We start from the raw sequence: 16,916 nt of genomic DNA, 5'->3' as shown, positions 1-16,916 counted from the left end.
CGGGACAACATCATGTAATATGAATGGGAATAAGATCCTGTCTTCAACGGGACAACATAATGTAATATGAATGGGAATAAGATCCTGTCTTCAACGGGACAACATAATGTAATATGAATGGGAATAAGATCCTGTCTTCAACGGGACAACATAATGTAATATGAATGGGAATAAGATCCTGTCTTCAACGGGACAACAAAATGTAATATGAATGGAAATAAGATCCTGTCTTCAATGGGACAACATAATGTAATATGAATGGGAATAAGATCCTGTCTTCAACGGGACAACATAATGTAATATGAATGGGAATAAGATCCTGTCTTCAACGGGACAACAAAATGTAATATGAATGGAAATAAGATCCTGTCTTCAATGGGACAACATAATGTAATATGAATGGGAATAAGATCCTGTCTTCAACGGGACAACATAATGTAATATGAATGGGAATAAGATCCTGTCTTCAACGGGACAACAAAATGTAATATGAATGGGAATAAGATCCTGTCTTCAACGGGACAACATAATGTAATATGAATGGGAATAAGATCCTGTCTTCAACGGGACAACAAAATGTAATATGAATGGAAATAAGATCCTGTCTTCAATGGGACAACATAATGTAATATGAATGGGAATAAGATCCTGTCTTCAACGGGACAACATAATGTAATATGAATGGAAATAAGATCCTGTCTTCAATGGGACAACAAAATGTAATATGAATGGGAATAAGATCCTGTCTTCAATGGGACAACAAAATGTAATATGAATGGGAATAAGATCCTGTCTTCAACGGGACAACATAATGTAATATGAATGGGAATAAGATCCTGTCTTCAACGGGACAACATAATGTAATATGAATGGAAATAAGATCCTGTCTTCAATGGGACAACATAATGTAATATGAATGGGAATAAGATCCTGTCTTCAACGGGACAACATAATGTAATATGAATGGGAATAAGATCCTGTCTTCCACTATTCATCTTTATATTTCCTCAATGCTACAGGAGCTAGAATAAACACAGCTAGCTGTTTCATGTTATATCACGCTCCCCAACGTGTGGAAGACAAATCTCAATACATCAGGAAATTGCAAATTTGAATGAAAATGAAGACAGTTCATTATTTTCCTTAAATGCGCTTTTTAATTTGCCGCCACTTGGGTAATGGAAATGTGCCCAAGAGCTCTGGTCTGTAGAACAGGTGAAACTGAGGAAAGTTTAATCGGAAAAGCATTCAGGTTGAAGAAGAGAAGAAGACAAGGATGAGAGGCAAAAGGAGAAGAGAAGGAGGAGAAGGATGAGGGGGTAAAGGAGAAGAGAAGGAAGTGAATGATGAGGGGGAAAGGAGAAGAGAAGAGAAGGATGAGGGGGTAAAGGAGAAGAGAAGGAAGTGAAGGATGAGGGGGTAAAGGAGAGGAGAAGGAAGAGAAGGATGAGGGGGGAAAGGAGAAGAGAAGGATGAGGGGGGAAAGGAGAAGAGAAGAGAAGGATGAGGGTGTAAAGGAGAAGAGAAAGAAGAGAAGGATGAGGGGGGAAGGAGAAGAGAAGGAAGTGAAGGATGAGGGGGTAAAGGAGAGGAGAAGGAAGAGAAGGATGAGGGGGAAAGGAAAAGAGAAGAGAAGGATGAGGGGGGAAAGAGAAGAGAAAGGAGAAGAGAAAGAAGAGAAAGGAGAAGAGGGGGTAAAGGAGAAGAGAAGGAAGTGAATGATGAGGGGGAAAGGAGAAGAGAAGAGAAGGATGAGGGGGTAAAGGAGAAGAGAAGGAAGTGAAGGATGAGGGGGTAAAGGAGAGGAGAAGGAAGAGAAGGGTGAGGGGGGAAAGGAGAAGAGAAGGATGAGGGGGGAAAGGAGAAGAGAAGAGAAGGATGAGGGTGTAAAGGAGAAGAGAAAGAAGAGAAGGATGAGGGGGGAAGGAGAAGAGAAGGAAGTGAAGGATGAGGGGGTAAAGGAGAGGAGAAGGAAGAGAAGGATGAGGGGGTAAAGGAGAGGAGAAGGAAGAGAAGGATGAGGGGGAAAGGAGAAGAGAAGAGAAGGATGAGGGGGGAAGGAGAAGGAGAAGAGAAAGGAGAAGAGAAAGAAGAGAAAGGAGAAGAGGGGGTAAAGGAGAAGAGAAGGAAGTGAAGGATGAGGGGGGAAGGAGAAGAGAAGGAAGTGAAGGATGAGGGGGTAAAGGAGAGGAGAAGGAAGAGAAGGATGAGGGGGAAAGGAGAAGAGAAGAGAAGGATGAGGGGGGAAGGAGAAGGAGAAGAGAAAGGAGAAGAGAAAGAAGAGAAAGGAGAAGAGGGGGTAAAGGAGAAGAGAAGGAAGTGAAGGATGAGGGGGTAAAGGAGAAGAGAAGGAAGAGAAGGATGAGGGGGACAGGAGAAGAGAAGAGAAGGATGAGGGGGTAAAGGAGAAGAGAGGGAAGTGAAGGATGAGGGGGTAAAGAAGAAGAGAGGGAAGTGAAGGATGAGGGGGAAAGGAGAAGAGAAGAGAATGATGAGGGGGTAAAGGAGAAGAGAAGGAAGTGAAGGATGAGGGGGAAAGGAGAAGAGAAGAGAATGATGAGGGGGTAAAGGAGAAGAGAATGAAGAGAAGGATGAGGGGGGAAAGGAGAAGAAAAGGATGAGGGGGGAAAGGAGAAGAGAAGGAAGTGAAGGATGAGGGGGTAAAGGAGAAGAGAATGAAGAGAAGGATGAGGGGGGAAATGAGAAGAAAAGGATGAGGGGGGAAAGGAGAAGAGAAGGAAGTGAAGGATGAGGGGGGAAAGGAGAAGAGAAGAGAAGGATGAGGGAGTAAAGGAGAAGAGAAGGAAGAGAAGGATGAGGGGGGAAAGGAGAAGAAAAGGATGAGGGGGGTAAGGAGAAGAGAAGGAAGTGAAGGATGAGGGGGGAAAGGAGAAGAGAAGAGAAGGATGAGGGAGTAAAGGAGAAGAGAAGGAAGAGAAGGATGAGGGGGTAAAGGAGAAGAGAAGGAAGTGAAGGATGAGGGGGTAAAGGAGAAGAGAAGAGAAGGATGAGGGGGTAAAGGAGAAGAGAAGAGAAGGATGAGGGGGTAAAGGAGAAGAGAAGGAAGTGAAGGATGAGGGGGGAAAGGAGAAGAGAAGGAAGTGAAGGATGAGGGGGGAAAGGAGAAGAGAAGGAAGTGAAGGATGAGGGGGTAAAGGAGAAGAGAAGGAAGTGAAGGATGAGGGGGGAAAGGAGAAGAGAAGGAAGAGAAGGATGAGGGGGAAAGGAGAAGAGAAGAGAAGGATGAGGGGGGAAGGAGAAGAGAAAGGAGAAGAGAAAGAAGAGAACGGAGAAGAGAAGGATGAGGGGGTAAAGGAGAAGAGAAGGAAGTGAAGGATGAGGGGTGAAAGGAGAAGAGAAGGAAGAGAAGGATGAGGGGGGAAGGAGAAGAGAAAGGAGAAGAGAAAGAAGAGAAAGGAGAAGAGAAGGATGAGGGGGGAAAGGAGAAGAGAAGGAAGTGAAGGATGAGGGGGGAAAGGAGAAGAGAAGGATGAGGGGGTAAAGGAGAAGAGAAGGAAGAGAAGGATGAGGGGGTAAAGGAGAAGAGAAGGAAGTGAAGGATGAGGGGGTAAAGGAGAAGAGAAGAGAAGGATGAGGGGGTAAAGGAGAAGAGAAGAGAAGGATGAGGGGGTAAAGGAGAAGAGAAGGAAGTGAAGGATGAGGGGGTAAATGAGAAGAGAAGGAAGTGAAGGATGAGGGGGTAAAGGAGAAGAGAAGAGAAGGATGAGGGGGTAAAGGAGAAGAGAAGAGAAGGATGAGGGGGTAAAGGAGAAGAGAAGGAAGTGAAGGATGAGGGGGGAAAGGAGAAGAGAAGGAAGAGAGTAAAAAAAGTGTGGTAATACCTGGGACACACACACACGGACACACACACACGGACACACACACAAACACACACGCACATTATTACCTGTAGAAGATCAATCCTATTGTCAGCTCCCTGTCCCAGTGGACCCACATACAAATACACAGCTTTAATCTCATTAAGGCCCTTCAATGTTTACCCAGAGGTTTAATTTATAAGATGCCCATCCTGTGGTTTATTCCCTCATGTTTTATCATCTTACCCCTCTTATGACCATCTTTTCTACTCTCCCTTCCCCCTTTTTCCCTCTCTCTCCAAACTCAATGCAGGGATCCTCTTTGTTCCCATCAATATCTCCCTCTCTTTGACTCACCCTACACCTCTCTCCCTCTCTCCCTCTCACCCTATCCCTCTCTCCCTCTCACACTATCCCTCTCTCTGTCTTACCCTATCCCTCTCTCCCTTTCTCCCTCTCACCCTATACCTCTCTCTATTTCACCCTACCCCTCTCTCTGTCTCACCCTATCCCTCTCTCCCTCTCACTCTATCCCTCTCTAAATCTCACCCTATCCCTCTCTCCATTTCACCATATCCCTCTCTCTGTCTCACCCTATCCCTCTCTCCATCTCACCATATCCCTCTCTCCATCTCACCCTATCCCTTTCTCCCTCTCCCTCTCACCCTATCCCTCTTTCTATATCACCCTATCCCTCTCTCCAACTCACCCTATCCCTCTCTCCAACTCACCCTATCCCTCTCTCCATTTCACCCTATCCCTCTCTCCATTTCACCCTGTCCCGCTCTCCATTTCACCCTATCCCTCTCTCCCTCTCTCCCTCTCACCCTATCCCGCTCTCCCTCTCACCCTATCTCACCCTATCCTTCTCTCCATCTCACCCTATCCCTCTCTCCATTTCACCCTGTCCCTCTCTCCATTTCACCCTATCCCTCTCTCCCTCTCTCCATTTCACCCTATCCCGCTCTATCTCACCCTATCCTTCTCTCCATTTCACCCTATCCCTCTCTCCCTCTCTCCATTTCACCCTATCCCTCTCTCCCTCTCTCCCTCTCACCCTATCCTTCTCTCCATCTCACCCTATCCCTGCCTCCCTCTCTCCTCTCACCCTATCCCTCTCTCTGTCTCACCCTATCCCTCTCTCCATCTTGTCCTTTCTTCAATTCTCCCCCTCTACCTCTCTCCCCATTTGTACATATCTTCAATATGTCCAATCACTCCTTGCTGTTCCCTCTCCTCCTCATGTCTTCACCTCTTCTTTTCATTATCTACCTCTCTCCTCTCATTTCCTTAAATATCTTAATTTAATATCTCCCCATCCCTCTATCTTTCTTCAATATCTCTCCATCCATCTACCTTCCTTCAATATCTCTCCGTCTCTCAATACCCTGGGGTCTTGGAGTGGTTGAATGGTTCCCAATGTTCTAATGAAGCAAAAAGGCCTGATGGGGTCTGGTTAATGGCCAATATACCACAGCTAAGGGCTGTTCTTAGGCAAGACACAACGCGGAGTGTTAGGATACAGCCCTTAGACGTGGTACATTGGCCATATATCACAAACCCTCAATGTACCTTAATGCTATTATAAACTGGTTACCAGTGTAACTGGGGCAGTAAAAATAAATATTTGATCACACCTATTGTATACGTTCAGATATAATATGGCATTCAGCCAATCAGCATTCAGGGCTCGAACCACCCAGTTTATAATTACTCTGCAGCTCTTAATAAAACACACACACACACACACGCATGGACGGACACACACACACGCATGGATGGACACACACACACGCGCATGGACGGACACACACACACGCATGGACGGACGCACACACACACACACGCATGGACGGACGCATACACACACACGCATGGACGCACGTACACACACGCATGGACGGACGCACACACAGAAGCATGGACGGACGCACACACACACAAGCATAGATGGACACACACACACACACACACGCATGGACGGACGCACACACACACACACGCATGGAAGGACGCACACACACGGCGCATGGACGTGCACACACACGTGGTCATCTATGAAGGTCTTTATTGTAGTTCATTAGCGGATCAATTATCAATCACCTGCTGGTCCTTGGGGTCCCGTTCCCATCGTGATGGATCACTGGGGTGATAGCACAGTACCGCAGTCATGTAGATCCACACACACACACACACACACACACACACACACACACACACACACACACACACACACACACACACACACACACACACACACACACACACACACACACACACACACACACACACACACACACACACACACACACACACACACATACATGGTCAGAGAAAGAAAGAAAGAGAGAGAAAGAAAGGCATGCCCAGTTCACCACAGTCCTCCGTCACTACATTCATATTTCAGATGGTTTCTAATAGACTGATTTGCAGTAGTGAGAGATAATCTGGACGACTTTGAAGTTTCACTCTGTCCTCTGGCACCAGGGAGGGGAGGCAAACACACACACACACACACACACAGAAACACAGACACAGACACACACAAACAGAAACACACACACACACACACGCACGCATACACACACTAATCGTGTCCCTGCTCAGCATGCAGAATAAAGGCTTACTGCACCTGCATTCCCTAACTCCCTAACCTAGCTCCTGTGACCTGCCATAGGACTGAAATCCAGTGGCATACACACACACACACACACACACACACACAGAGAAAACATACACACACACACATAGCACACACCTATAAATCCCCCTCTTGCTACTCTACACTCCTCACCACCCCTCTATCCTATCTCACAACTGGTAGATGGAAACAGTCCATCTCACTTCCCATAGATAGACCATCTGGAACTGAGTCTCTAATGGCACCCTATTCCCTACATAGTGCACTACTTTTAACCTGAACCCTATGGGCCCTGGTCAAAAGTAGTGCACTATAGGCTATGGGGAAAATGATGCCATTTGGGACTAGGCCCTGCAGTGTGATTAATCCACTGGTTTCTATGCAGCGTATGGAGCATCGGAGGCCATCTTAAATAAGAGATGAGGACGTTGATCAAGGCTCTGAGAGACGGAGAGAGTCTGCTGTACCAACACAGCTGCTTAATTACAGGCTTATTGTCCCAGACACACACAGCAATGATACGTCCTCACACAACCCCAGGCCCAAAACCAACACAGCAGAACAGAGTTAATGATCAAGCAGAAGAGTAACTTCAAGGGCAACTTCAGAATGTGGTGGGGAGCTTGAATAGTCCCAGAGCTGCACCAATTAAATGCAGTGTAGAAAATATCAGAGATACGTACCAATTACAACCTGATTTAATTTTTAGGATAATTGTTAGATGTGAAGAAGAGTCCTAGCTGAGTTGATTGCAGTTCAGACTACTGCAAGGTGCCTGTCTTTTCCTATAGTAAGAGAACCCACAGTACACACACACACTCTCTGCCGCTCTCCTTGCACACACACTAGGGTGATGGACTGACATTATGCTGATTAAACATGATGGGAACAGCCAGGTCACCCATGATACGAGTCAGTTTTTGACCATGTCTGAGGACATTGGGAGATGATGAAGAAACCAGCCACTAGGGTCAACAGTAGGTTTTGGTTTTACTTGGGCATTGTGGACAGTGATGGCGGATGGGCATAAGCATCTGCAACTGGAGCCAAGCTTCCTGCCATTCAGGACATATATACTAGGAAGTGTCAGAGGAAGGCCCAAAATATTGTCAAAGAGTCCAGTCTGCCAAGTCATAGACTGTCCTCTCTGCTACCGCATGGTAAGCGGTACCGGAGTGCCAAGTCTAGGTCCAAAAGGCTCCTTAACTTCACTAGGGTAGGGGGCACTATTTTCACTTCTGGATGAAAAGCGTGCCCAAAGTAAACTGCCTGCTACTCAGGCCCAGAAGCTAGGATATGCATATAATTGGTAGATTTGGATAGGAAACACTCAAAAGTTTCTAGAACTGTTACAATAATGTTTGTGAGTATAACAGAACTGATATGGCAGGCGAAACCCCGTGGACAAACCATCCCCCCCCAACAAAAAAAATCAGCCTACCACTATTTTCAATGGCTGTCATTTTATTATAAGGCGAAGTCCTCCCAGATTGCAGTTCCTAGGGATTCCACTAGATGTCAACAGTCTTTAGAAAGAGTTTCAGGCTGGTTTTTGGATACATTTAGTTTTTCTAGGTGGCTCCTATTTTGGCTGTAGTGTTTCCAAGCGTGTGAATGAGAGCGCATTCTTTGGTATTTTTCTCCGATAAAGACAATAACGACTCTCCGTCTTAAATGTTATCGTTAATTTACGTAGTAGGGTACCTAAGGTTTGATTATAAACGTTGTTTGACTTGTTTGGAAAAGTTTATTAGTAAACTGGGTAAACTGGAAACTGGGTGGATTATTGACTGAAGTGCGCCAGCTAAACTGAGTTTTCATGGATATAAAGAAGGACATTATCGAACAAAATGACCATTTGTGATGTAACTGGGACCTTTTGGAGTGCCAACAGAAGAAGATCTTCAAAGGTAAGGCATTTATTATATCGCTATTTCTGACTTTCGTGTCGCACCTACTTGGTTGAAATATGTTTTTCATGGTTTTGTTTGCGGGGCGCTGTCCTCAGATAATCGCATGGTGTGCTTTCGCCGTAAATCCTTTTTGAAATCTGACACAGCGGCTGGATTAACAAGAAGTTAAGCATTTTTTTGATGTATTACACTTGTGATTTTATGAAAGTTAAATATTTATAAATCTGTAGTTTGAATTTCGCGCTCTGCAATTTCAGCGGATGTTGACCAGGTGGGATGCTACCGTCCCACCTGCCCATAAGAAGTTAACAGCTTCTTCCCCCAAGCCATAAGACTGCTGAACAATTAATTAAATGGCCACCCAGACTATTTACATTGACCCCCCCGCACTTTGTTTTTACACTGTTTCTCTGTGTAGCCCTGTTATAAGGTGTGTAGCTGGCTTCCACCTCAGATAGTCAAGTACTGTAATACATTTTCTTGACAGATTTGTTTTTGGAATGTTTTGTTAGCTCCACCTTATTTAGCTAGGCTGAAGTTGATATAGTGCCCAGCTCAGTGCCCAGATAGATTGCACTCACGATCATCCGTATACAACCGAGTCCTGGCCCTAAATGCCACAGATGGAGCTGACGGAGAGTGAGATCAGTGAAGACCATAACTCACTGTATGAACCTGAGAGCTCAGAATTACAATCATCACAGTGCGAAGCCAAGAGATACTATCAAAGAGTGTGTGCAAGATCCAAAATATATCATCTTTGATAGCAAGCTGAAGGAGTTGTTCAATGTTTGCCATGAGCCAGGATGTCATCAGTTCATCCCTGAAAATAAATGGTTTTGCCATCACCATGGAGACAGAGTGTGCTGTGGGCCACAGAAGGAGTGGGAGTCCCAGACCAGAGTGGGAAAGTTGTTTGCAGGGAATCTGTTGGTGCCATCAGCGGTCCTCCTTACTGGCGGCTCCCACTCTAGTCTCGACCACTTTTGTGGAAACATGTCACCTCCTCAGCCTGATGTCCATGTCGCTGTGATAGTTCACAAACCAACAGCACATCTACCCACATGTGGACCCAGCACACGGAGCCCATTCTGGTTACAATTGGTGACAGTCCATTGATCACATCTGGAGACGCACGGTGTGATTCCTCAGGCCATTGTGCCTCCTTTGGCACTTACATTATCCTGGACTCTGTTTCCCACCTGATCCTCCCTCAGGAGACTGTGCATGTGACCAAAGTGAAGAACAGCTACTGGTTTGAGACGGAAGGATTAGAGAGATGCCTGCAACACATTGAGGTAAGCTATAGTCTAACCTATATTTTGTAGCTAGCCTAAGGGTTGTATGTGTATATTTGGTGGATGTATGAAGAGGACGTAGGTACCTTTAGGATAATAATAATAATAAAAAACTCATTATTACTAACAGGCCCATGGAAGCAGTATTGAAACTCTGGCCACTGACAGGTATCACATCATTATTACTAACAGACCCATGGATTCAGTATTGAAACTCTGGCCACTGACAGGTATCACATCATTATTACTAACAGACCCATGGATTCAGTATTGAAACTCTGGCCACTGACAGGTATCACATCATTATTACTAACAGACCCATGGATTCAGTATTGAAACTCTGGCCACTGACAGGTATCACATCATTATTACTAACAGACCCATGGATTCAGTATTGAAACTCTGGCCACTGACAGGTATCACATCATTATTACTAACAGACCCATGGATTCAGTATTGAAACTCTGGCCACTGACAGGTATCACATCATTATTACTAACAGACCCATGGATTCAGTATTGAAACTCTGGCCACTGACAGGTATCACATCATTATTACTAACAGACCCATGGAAGCAGTATTGAAACTCTGGCCACTGACAGGTATCACATCATTATTACTAACAGACCCATGGATTCAGTATTGAAACTCTGGCCACTGACAGGTATCACATCATTATTACTAACAGACCCATGGATTCAGTATTGAAACTCTGGCCACTGACAGGTATCACATCATTATTACTAACAGACCCATGGATTCAGTATTGAAACTCTGGCCACTGACAGGTATCACAACATTATTACTAACAGACCCATGGATTCAGTATTGAAACTCTGGCCACTGACAGGTATCACATCATTATTACTAACAGACCCATGGAAGCAGTATTGAAACTCTGGCCACTGACAGGTATCACATCATTATTACTAACAGACCCATGGATTCAGTATTGAAACTCTGGCCACTGACAGGTATCACATCATTATTACTAACAGACCCATGGAAGCAGTATTGAAACTCTGGCCACTGACAGGTATCACATCATTATTACTAACAGACCCAAGGAAGCAGTATTGAAACTCTGGCCACTGACAGGTATCCAAGTGTGAGGCAGCACTTGTGGTATTGTGCCACCACTGCAGGTGAGAGTGTCTAGGTGCTAACCGCAGTTCACCACATCACGAATGAACACCAGTGGGTCACTGGAGACACACTCGACTGCTGTGAGCAACGCCCCTAAAAAAAAAATGTTAATTAAAAAGCACATTTTAAAAATGTGTGCATTCCTATGTGAATAACTACTACCAATTGATTTAATAAAATCAGTAACAGCATAATTGTAGTAGCCTACTTATTAATCTCTAGTTACATGAATTAGATATTTTATTTTGTAGGTGACGAAGTGTGTTCAGACCAGTGAACTCGAGAGTGTACATGGCCTGTATGCTAAATACATGCCCAAGAGGAACAAGTTCGGCCAGCAGGGGATGGTTGCAAGTGGCTGCCTTGGATCACAATCATTAGGTGGACAGACAGCAGGCTACAACAAAGGAGAGAGAGACAGCAGGCTACAACAAAGGAGAGAGAGACAGCAAGCTACAACAAAGGAGGGAGAGACAGCAGGCTACAACAAAGGAGAGAGACAGCAGGCTACAACAAAGGAGAGAGAGACAGCAGGTTACAACAAAGGAGAGAGACAGCAGGCTACAACAAAGGAGAGAGACAGCAGGCTACAACAAAGGAGAGAGACAGCAGGTAACAACAAAGGAGAGAGACAGCAGGCTACAACAAAGGAGAGAGACAGCAGGCTACAACAATGGGGAGAGACAGCAGGCTACAACAAAGGAGAGAGAGACAGCAGGCTACAACAAAGGAGAGACAGACAGCAGGCTACAACAAAGGAGAGAGACAGCAGGCTACAACAAAGGAGAGCGAGACAGCAGGCTACAACAAAGCAGGGAGAGACAGCAGGCTACAACAAAGGAGAGACAGACAGCAGGCTACAACAAAGGAGAGAGAGACAGCAGGCTACAACAAAGGAGAGACAGACAGCAGGCTACAACAAAGGAGAGAGACAGCAGGCTACAACAAAGGAGGGAGAGACAGCAGGCTACAACAAAGGAGAGAGACAGCAGGCTACAACAAAGGAGAGAGAGACAGCAAGCTACGACAAAGAAGAGACAGACAGCAGGCTATGACAAATGAGAGAGAGACAGCAGGCTACAACAAAGGAGGGAGAGACAGCAGGCTACAACAAAGGAGAGAGAGACAGCAGGCTACAACAAAGGAGAGACAGACAGCAGGCTACAACAAAGGAGAGAGAGACAGCAGGCTACAACAAAGGAGAGACAGACAGCAGGCTACAACAAAGGAGAGAGACAGCAGGCTACAACAAAGGAGGGAGAGACAGCAGGCTACAACAAAGGAGAGAGACAGCAGGCTACAACAAAGGAGAGAGAGACAGCAAGCTACGACAAAGGAGAGACAGACAGCAGGCTCTGACAAATGAGAGAGAGACAGCAGGCTACAAAAAGGAGGGAGAGACAGCAGGCTACAACAAAGGAGATAGAGACAGCAGGCTACAACAAAGGAGAGACAGACAGCAGGCTACAACAAAGGAGAGAGAGACAGCAGGCTACAACAAAGGAGAGAGACAGCAGGCTACAACAAAGGAGAGAGAGACAGCAGGCTACAACAAAGGAGAGAGAGACAGCAGGTTTCAACAAAGGAGAGAGAGACAGCAGGCTACAACAAAGGAGAGAGACAGCAGGCTACAACAAAGGAGAGAGAGACAGCAAGCTACGACAAAGAAGAGACAGACAGCAGGCTATGACAAATGAGAGAGAGACAGCAGGCTACAACAAAGGAGGGAGAGACAGCAGGCTACAACAAAGGAGAGAGAGACAGCAGGCTACAACAAAGGAGAGACAGACAGCAGGCTACAACAAAGGAGAGAGAGACAGCAGGCTACAACAAAGGAGAGACAGACAGCAGGCTACAACAAAGGAGAGAGACAGCAGGCTACAACAAAGGAGGGAGAGACAGCAGGCTACAACAAAGGAGAGAGACAGCAGGCTACAACAAAGGAGAGAGAGACAGCAAGCTACGACAAAGGAGAGACAGACAGCAGGCTCTGACAAATGAGAGAGAGACAGCAGGCTACAAAAAGGAGGGAGAGACAGCAGGCTACAACAAAGGAGATAGAGACAGCAGGCTACAACAAAGGAGAGACAGACAGCAGGCTACAACAAAGGAGAGAGAGACAGCAGGCTACAACAAAGGAGAGAGACAGCAGGCTACAACAAAGGAGAGAGAGACAGCAGGCTACAACAAAGGAGAGAGAGACAGCAGGTTTCAACAAAGGAGAGAGAGACAGCAGGCTACAACAAAGGAGAGACAGAGAGCAGGCTACAACAAAGGAGAGAGACAGCAGGCTACAACAAAGGAGAGCGAGACAGCAGGCTACAACAAAGCAGGGAGAGACAGCAGGCTACAACAAAGGAGAGAGAGACAGCAGGTTACAACAAAGGAGAGAGACAGCAGGCTACAACAAAGGAGAGAGACAGCAGGCTACAACAAAGGAGAGAGAGACAGCAGGCTACAACAAAGGAGAGAGACAGCAGGCTACAACAAAGGAGAGAGAGACAGCAGGCTACAACAAAGGAGAGAGAGACAGCAGGTTACAACAAAGGAGAGAGAGACAGCAGGCTACAACAAAGGAGCGAGAGACAGCAGGCTACAACAAAGGAGCGAGACAGCAGGCTACAACAAAGGAGATAGAGACAGCAGGCTACAACAAAGGAGAGAGAGACAGCAGGCTACAACAAAGGAGAGAGAGACAGCAGGCTACAACAAAGGAGAGAGAGACAGCAGGCTACAACAAAAGAGAGAGAGACAGCAGGTTACAACAAAGGAGAGAGAAAGCAGGCTACAACAAAGGAGAGAGACAGCAGGCTACAACAAAGGAGAGAGACAGCAGGCTACAACAAAGGAGAGAGAGACAACAGGCTACAACAAAGGAGAGACAGACAGCAGGCTACAACAAAGGAGAGAGACAGCAGTCTACAACAAAGGAGAGCGAGACAGCAGGCTACAACAAAGCAGGGAGAGACAGCAGGCTACAACAAAGGAGAGACAGACAGCAGGCTACAACGAAGGAGAGAGAGACAGCAGGCTACAACAAAGGAGAGACAGACAGCAGGCTACAACAAAGGAGAGACAGACAGCAGGCTACAACAAAGGAGAGAGACAGCAGGCTACAACAAAGGAGGGAGAGACAGCAGGCTACAACAAAGGAGGGAGAGACAGCAGGCTACAACAAAGGAGAGAGACAGCAAGCTACGACAAAGGAGAGAGAGACAGTAGGCTACAACAAAGGAGAGAGAGACAGCAGGCTACAACAAAGGAGAGAGAGACAGCAGACTACAACAAAGGAGAAAGACAGCAGGCTACAACAAAGGAGAGAGAGACAGCAGGCTACAACAAAGGAGAGATAGACAGCAGGCTATGACAAATGAGAGAGAGACAGCAGGCTACAACAAAGGAGGGAGAGACAGCAGGCTACAACAAAGGAGATAGAGACAGCAGGCTACAACAAAGGAGAGACAGACAGCAGGCTATGACAAATGACAGAGACAGCAGGCTACAACAAAGGAGAGAGAGACAGCAGGCTACAACAAAGGAGGGAGAGACAGCAGGCTACAACAAAGGAGAGACAGACAGCAGGCTACAACAAAGGAGAGAGACAGCAGGCTGCAACAAGGGAGAGAGAGACAGCAGGCTACAACAAAGGAGAGAGAGACAGCAGGCTACAACAAGGAGAGAGAGAGACAGCAGGCTACAACAAAGGAGAAAGAGACAGCAGGCTACAACAAAGGAGAGAGAGACAGCAGGCTACAACAAAGGAGAAAGAGACAGCAGACTACAACAAAGGAGGGAGAGACAGCAGGTCTACAACAAAGGAGGGAGAGACAGCAGTCTACAACAAAGTAGAGAGAGACAGCAGGCTACAACAAAGGAGAGAGAGACAGCAGGCTACAACAAAGGAGAGAGACAGCAGGCTACAACAAAGGAGAGAGAGACAGCATGCTACAACAAAGGAGAGAGACAGCAGGCTACAACAAAGGAGCGAGAGACAGCAGGCTACAACAGAGGAGAGATAGACAGCAAGCTACGACAAAGGAGAGACAGACAGCAGGCTACGACAAATGAGAGAGAGACAGCAGGCTACAACAAAGGAGATGGAGACAGCAGGCTACAACAAAGGAGAGACAGACAGCAGGCTATGACAAATGAGAGAGAGACAGCAGGCTACAACAAAGGAGAGAGACACAGCAGGCTACAACAAAGGAGAGACAGACAGCAGGCTACAACAAAGGAGAGAGAGACAGCAGGCTACAACAAAGGAGAGAGAGACAGCAGGCTACAACAAAGGAGAGAGACAGCAGGCTACAACAAAGGAGAGAGAGACAGCAGGCTACAACAAAAGAGAGAGAGACAGCAGGTTACAACAAAGGAGAGAGAGACAGCAGGCTACAACAAAGGAGAGAGAGACAGCAGGCTACAACAAAGGAGCGAGAGACAGCAGGCTACAACAAAGGAGAGAGAGACAGCAGGCTACAACAAAGGAGAGAGAGACAGCAGGCTACAACAAAGGAGAGAGAGACAGCAGGTTACAACAAAGGAGAAGACAGCAGGCTACAACAAAGGAGATAGAGACAGCAGGCTACAACAAAGGAGAGAGACAGCAGGCTACAACAAAGGAGAGAGAGACAGCAGGCTACAACAAAGGAGAGACAGACAGCAGGCTACAACAAAGGAGAGAGACAGCAGGCTACAACAAAGGAGAGCGAGACAGCAGTTTACAACAAAGCAGGGAGAGACAGCAGGCTACAACAAAGGAGAGAAAGACAGCAGGCTACAACAAAGGAGAGAGAGACAGCAGGCTACAACAAAGGAGAGACAGACAGCAGGCTACAACAAAGGAGAGAGACAGCAGGCTACAACAAAGGAGGGAGAGACAGCAGGCTACAACAAAGGAGAGAGACAGCAGGATACAACAAAGGAGAGAGAGACAACAGGCTACGACAAAGGAGAGACAGACAGCAGGCTATGACAAATGAGAGAGAGACAGCAGGCTACAACAAAGGAGGGAGAGACAGCAGGCTACAACAAAGAAGATAGAGACAGCAGGCTACAACAAAGGAGAGACAGACAGCAGGCTATGACAAATGACAGAGACAGCAGGCTACAACAAAGGAGAGAGAGACAGCAGGCTACAACAAAGGAGGGAGAGACAGCAGGCTACAACAAAGGAGAGAGAGACAGCAGGCTACAACAAAGGAGAGAGAGACAGCAGGCTACAACAAAGGAGAGAGAGACAGCAGGCTACAACAAAGGAGAGAGAGACAGCAGGCTACAACAAAGGAGAGACAGACAGCAGGCTACAACAAAGGAGAGAGACAGCAGGCTGTAACAAGGGAGAGAGAGACAGCAGGCTACAACAAAGGAGAGAGAGACAGCAGGCTACAACAAGGAGAGAGAGAGACAGCAGGCTACAACAAAGGAGAAAGAGACAGCAGGCTACAACAAAGGAGAGAGAGACAGCAGGCTACAACAAAGGAAAGAGACAGCAGGCTACAACAAAGGAGGGAGAGACAGCAGTCTACAACAAAGTAGAGAGAGACAGCAGGCTACAACAAAGTAGAGAGAGACAGCAGGCTACAACAAAGTAGAGAGAGACAGCAGGCTACAACAAAGGAGAGAGAGACAGCAGGCTACAACAAAGGAGAGAGAGACAGCAGGCTACAACAAAGGAGCGAGAGACAGCAGGCTACAGAGGAGAGATAGACAGCAGGCTACAACAAAGGAGAGAGACAGCAGGCTACAACAAAGGAGAGAGAGACAGCAGGCTACAACAAAGGAGAAAGAGACAGCAGGCTACAACAAAGGAGAGAGAGACAGCAGGCTACAACAAAGGAGAGAGAGACAGCAGACTACAACAAAGGAGCGAGAGACAGCAGGCTACAGAGGAGAGATAGACAGCAGGCTACAACAAAGGAGAGAGACAGCAGGCTACAACAAAGGATGAGAGACAGCAGGCTACAACAAAGGAGAAAGAGACAGCAGGCTACAACAAAGGAGAGAGAGACAGCAGGCTACAACAAAGGAGAGAGAGACAGCAGGATACAACAAAGGAGAGAGAGACAGGAGGCTACAACAAAGGAGAGAGAGACAGCAGGCT

Source organism: Salvelinus alpinus, chromosome 4 (genome assembly GCF_045679555.1).
Source record: "Salvelinus alpinus chromosome 4, SLU_Salpinus.1, whole genome shotgun sequence".
NCBI classification, from domain to species: Eukaryota; Metazoa; Chordata; class Actinopteri; order Salmoniformes; family Salmonidae; genus Salvelinus; species Salvelinus alpinus.
The sequence above is the reverse complement of the archived record's forward strand: the minus strand, read 5'-3'. Positions refer to the sequence as shown.